The sequence below is a fragment of the Primulina eburnea genome, chromosome 2 (genome assembly GCF_022965805.1).
Source record: "Primulina eburnea isolate SZY01 chromosome 2, ASM2296580v1, whole genome shotgun sequence".
NCBI lineage: Eukaryota > Viridiplantae > Streptophyta > Magnoliopsida > Lamiales > Gesneriaceae > Primulina > Primulina eburnea.
The window spans coordinates 41,875,565-41,881,125 of NC_133102.1; the positions used below are offsets into that span (position 1 = coordinate 41,875,565).

The 5,561-nt window shown below is 37.4% G+C and overlaps 1 pseudogene; it reads left to right on the plus strand.

Moving 5' to 3' along the window:
- The first annotated feature begins 272 nt into the window (after positions 1-272).
- LOC140824722 (protein NRT1/ PTR FAMILY 5.2-like) lies at positions 273-2,959 on the plus strand (annotated as a pseudogene).
- The last annotated feature ends 2,602 nt before the right edge of the window (positions 2,960-5,561 follow it).

Below are 5,561 nucleotides of genomic sequence, written 5' to 3' on the forward strand. Positions count from 1 at the left end.
TAGACTTAGCTCGATTTGATAGAAAAAATTGAGAATTAGTGAAACGTAGGACAATTTCCTTTCCGATATTGGCATAGAGACATCAGACAACTTCACTGTCTTATAATACAAAATACGCACAAAATAGCATTTTTCAGCGTATAATTTTCCTGGAACAACGACTCTCTGTAGCTAAGCCAACAGAGGGTGACACTTTCAAGAAACTAAATGCCCCACGAAACTTCCATGTAGTACGATAAAAAAAAAAGTGATGCTGAAGTTTCTTGACATGCAATCAGAATGAACTTTTGGGTTTTGGCCGATGCAAAAATTAGAAAATGGATCGTGAGTAAAAAACAAAGTATTTAAGATTCCACATCCTGCAATATAATATGATTTTGCATTGTTCGTGATTGATAGAAGAATATTGGCTATGTCTTCTGTGGAAGAGGAAGGGTCTGCCAGTGGAAGAGGGGATTTATACACACGAGATGGAACCTTGGACCTTAAAGGTAGACCTGTTCTTAGATCAAACACCGGAAAATGGAAGGCTTGTTACTACATTGTTGGTAAGAAATTGTCCGATTTTTCGCGTGTTTCATGTACCCAATCTACGGGGCTAATTGGTTTATCACTCGGCCTAGCTGTGGGGATCTTTTCAAATCTTTTTTTGGTCTCATATTTTCAGGGTATGAAATGTTCGAGAGGATGGCATATTATGGGATTGCATCAAATCTTGTTATTTATCTGACAGACAAGCTGCATGAAGGCACTGTGGCATCCTCCAACAATGTCACTAATTGGGTCGGTACTGTTTGGATGACACCACTTTTAGGTGCATATATAGCCGACACTTACCTAGGACGATACCGGACATTCATCTTTGCCTCGGCCATTTACCTCGCGGTAAACTGTATTGATTCAGACATTCTACATTCTACATTCTATATATACACACACACGCACAATCGTATTTTTACGTTTTTTATCTGTATTGATTCAGACATTCTACATTAGATCAATTCATGTTCGACGGTATTTGTTAAAAAGTTACATCAACATACATGATACATCATAAAAATTCAAGTCTAGAGCCAAATATACAACTAACTGAAATTGTCCCTCCCCTTTGCGATAGGGAATGATACTATTGTCATTGGCGGTTTTTTTGCCTTCCTTGAGGCCTCCATCCTGTGGACACGACGTTAAAGGAAAGGATTGTCCCGAGAAGGCGTCGACGTTACAAATTGCAGTATTCTACAGTGCATTGTATGTCATAGCACTAGGAACAGGTGGAACCAAGCCCAACATCTCCACCATGGGGGCGGACCAATTTGACGATTTCGAGCCGAAAGAGAGGTTCCAAAAGCTCTCCTTCTTCAACTGGTGGATGTTTAGCATCTTCCTAGGAACACTTTTCTCCAACACTATACTTGTGTACATTCAAGACAAAGTGGGATGGCCCATCGGCTACGGCCTCCCGACACTTGGGCTCGCGGCCGGTGTCGATAATGGTCTTCATTGTGGGCACCCCTTATTATAGGCATAAGCCCCCGTCTTCCAGCCCATTGACCCGAATGGTTAGAGTGCTTGGGGCGACTACGAGGAAGTGGAAGGTCGTCGTCCCGGATGAACCGAAGGCACTTCATGAGCTGAGCCTGGAAGAATATTCAAATTCAGGCCAAGTCAGACTCGATCATTCTTCTTCTCTCAGGTAACCCTTTTTCTTGGGTTACTGTGGTCCGGTTTAAAGATACAAGAGCAGAGTCATAATTATATCATTTATGTTTGTCTGTTTCAGAGGATTTGAAATGAGTGGGTTTCAAATTCTCCACTCAAATATATTTTGAAGTGTGTATTTCAAATTCCTCATTCTTTTCTCAATGTACTTTTCTTTTCATTTTACTAGCATTTCGAATTCATGAACTTCAAATGATTAGATTTCATTTTATTTTCTCCAAATGCAACTGATAGTTTTTCAAAAAATACATCTTTTTGCACGCCAAAATTGGAATTTAAAAAAAATGGAATTTCAGCTAGCTGATTCACCAGTACTTCTTGCAGCATCTTTGACAAAGCAGCGGTGAAAACCAATACCGATTCATCGTGGATGTTATGTACCGTAACTCAAGTGGAACAAACGAAGCAAATGATCAAAATGATCCCTATACTGATTGCAACATTCATACCAAGCACCATGCTGGCTCAAACGCAGACACTCTTCATCAAGCAAGGTGCGACCCTGGAACGTGGCATCAGCCCCCATTTCAAGATCCCCCCAGCCTGCCTCACAGCCTTCGTAACCATCTTCATGCTCATCAGTCTCGTAATCTACGACAGATTCTTCGTCCCGTTCGCCAGAAAATACACAAAAAACCCAAGAGGGATCACTCTGTTACAACGCATGGGGACCGGGCTTGTGCTGCACGTCATGATCATGATCGGTGCCAGCTTCGCCGAGCGGAGAAGGCTACACGTCGCAAGAGAAAACATGGTTTTCGATAAAGATGGAACGGTCCCGCTCTCGATCTTCATTCTCCTCCCACAGTTTGCTCTCGTGGGAGTTGCTGACAACTTCCTCGAAGTGGCTAAGATTGAGTTCTTCTACGATCAGGCGCCGGAAGGAATGAAGAGTCTTGGAACCGCGTATTTTACTACAAGCTTGGGAGTTGGTTTTTTCTTGAGCAGTTTCCTTCTGTCAACTGTGGCTGATATCTCAAAGAAACACGGGAGGGGCTGGATTTTGGACAACCTTAATGTGTCACGTTTGGATTATTTTTATGGATTTTATGCTGTTTTGAGCTTCCTAAACCTTGTCTTCTTCCTGGTTGTGGCCAAGCTGTTCGTTTACAACACAGAAATAAGTGGCGACAGAGAATTGGAGAGGTTGCCTTAAGAGTTAGACAGCTCTTGTCTGATCAGTTGATGTCATAGTTTTCTCAAAGAACGAAATCATATTTATATACATGCATATATAAACTGATAAACAAGTTAATCGAATTATTGAATAATTTGTAAAGATTTTGCTTCTCTCCGATTTGAAACTTTCCAAAATATTATTCTTATGAGTCGTGTGCTTGAGGATCTCCATCGCTGTTATTCATATGTTCTCAAACCATACATATATACCATGAAATCTTTTAGAAATCAAGTCCACTATTAATTATAATATGATCCTTGAACATATTAATAAAAATGCAATCAAAATGTTAGGTTTGCATGTCCATATCAAATGAGTATCCATAATATTTGATATAATATATAACATGTGAAATTAATTTCTGAATATGAATTGGAAATTGTCTTGAACTTGAAAATATAACTTCAAGTCAAATTTTATTATTTTGAAAATTATTTCCAATATTTTCAAAATATTTCAAATTCAAATCCTAATTTTAATCAAATTAAAACTTAGAGTAGCACCAAGAGCCTCGTACTTAATGGTCAAAATTGATCTGAATAGACTAAAAATATGGAAGAAATACTCACTCACTGAATGAAAGAATCCAACGTGACTTGAATTGGCCGACACTTCACGTGTTTCCTTTAAGTTTGTCGAATGTAAATATATACTCGTGATTGAAAACAACCATCATCTTCTTTTTAAGCATCTTCAACCGAGACATTTCATATCAAAATGTTCAGAAACGTCCATGAAAACAAATATATTCAAGACAGATGTATTACGTCCATGATCTAAATGTTAAAGTTTTTCCAAACAAAAAATTCATGTTTATATGCATATATGAACATGATAAAAAAAATATGCGAAAACGAATCAATAATTCTTCAAGTCATTGATTAATTTGTAAATATTTTGCTTTCCTCCGATTTGACTCCAACCATTTGCAAATGATGTAGTATTGTTCTTATGAGTTCAATCACTGGTATTTATCATATATTTTATTTATAGGCTTCATATCATCAATGAATACGATTAAGGAGTTTGAGTAGAGTTTAAAAAGATGGACGCATAAGCGTCTCAAAAGTCTAAAATTGAGACAGTGCATACACCATTAATCCAAAATTCAGACTACGAGTCTACGACCGTCACCTCTATCGACACAACTTCCCTTTTGTTTATCTTGATATGAACCACAATATGATTTGTTCAAATTCAAATCTTCTTTAGGGGGGTGTATTCAACGTTGGAAATTCATTGACTTTTAATGACTTTTGTTGTGGGGATCCGGAAGCTAATCCATTCCTTAATCGTCTTTAGGAATATTTAATCATTCATAATAAACAGGGTCTAAATTTTTTTTCTTTAAAATGCAAAGCGGAAACGTAATGTAATTAAAATCAAATTACATATTAACCATGAACATACAAATCTGATGTTATCTACAATAATCCAACTAGGTTCAACTACATATCAGTGCTGAATCCTAAGTTGCTTCTGAAGCTCGGATCTCCACGCTATCTAGTCCAGCCTCATTCTCTTCACGACCCTGATTCTAGCCCACCTGTTGCCATGCACACATACAAACAAGACAACAGCCGGATAACTCCGGTGAGATATAAATATCCCAGTATAAATCATGTATACATGCAATCATATAAATCATATAAGAGCATATAACAAAAATCATATCATATATCAACATCATGATATAAATCAATAACAAGAATAAATCATATTCTAAACATGTACCCTAATCAGGAACATAATTCAATATCTAGAATAAATCCTATTCTCGGCATGTACCAATATCAGGAACATAATCAATCTCAAGAATAACTTCTATTCTAAACATGGACCAACATCTGGAACATGATCAGTATCAAGAATAATTTCTATTCTAAATATGTACCAATATCAGGAACATAAAAGGACATGAACCATATTCAGGAACATAATCAACATCAATCAATATCAATCAATATAACTGTCACTCAAGCTCGTGACTCTACGTTTTAGACTAGACTCAATCCTAGTCTAGGGATCCCGGTTTCCAGATGTGGTATTCCTATATCGAATTCCGTAAAGGATGGAACCATAATCTCTATTACTCGATATAACCAGTGCCCTGGTATTCCTATATCGAATTCCGTAATAGAAGAATTCCAATACCCTTTACTCGATATAACCAAATATGGTGTTCCTATATCGAATTCCGTAATAGATTCCATTACTCGATATAACCAAACATCCAGTGTCCTGACCTAACCGTCAAGGACTGTAGCTCTATCGCCAATATCCTATCTTGAGACATCGTGCAATGTGCCGTGGCGATACCACCACTATCCGGCACTTCTGTCACAAGATAACTCGTCTAATACCTGTCATCTAATATCAAGAGAACAAGTACATCAATCAACTTAATGCAAATATCAATGCAATAAGGTAAAGTATGTGATTTAGGGAAAATCGAGTCAAACCTCCCTCGAGTTGTGCAATCCCAACTCAACATTAATTTATACCTTTATCTTCTCGGTCTGACGAAGAAGAAGAAGAAATCCCGACTCTATCTCGGTCCATTCCCAATCTGGTAATAACAGTTGAATAGGTATAATATCAATACACAATTCAATTCAATACCTGTTCTGATTAATACTCAAATCAAAACACATAATCTGAT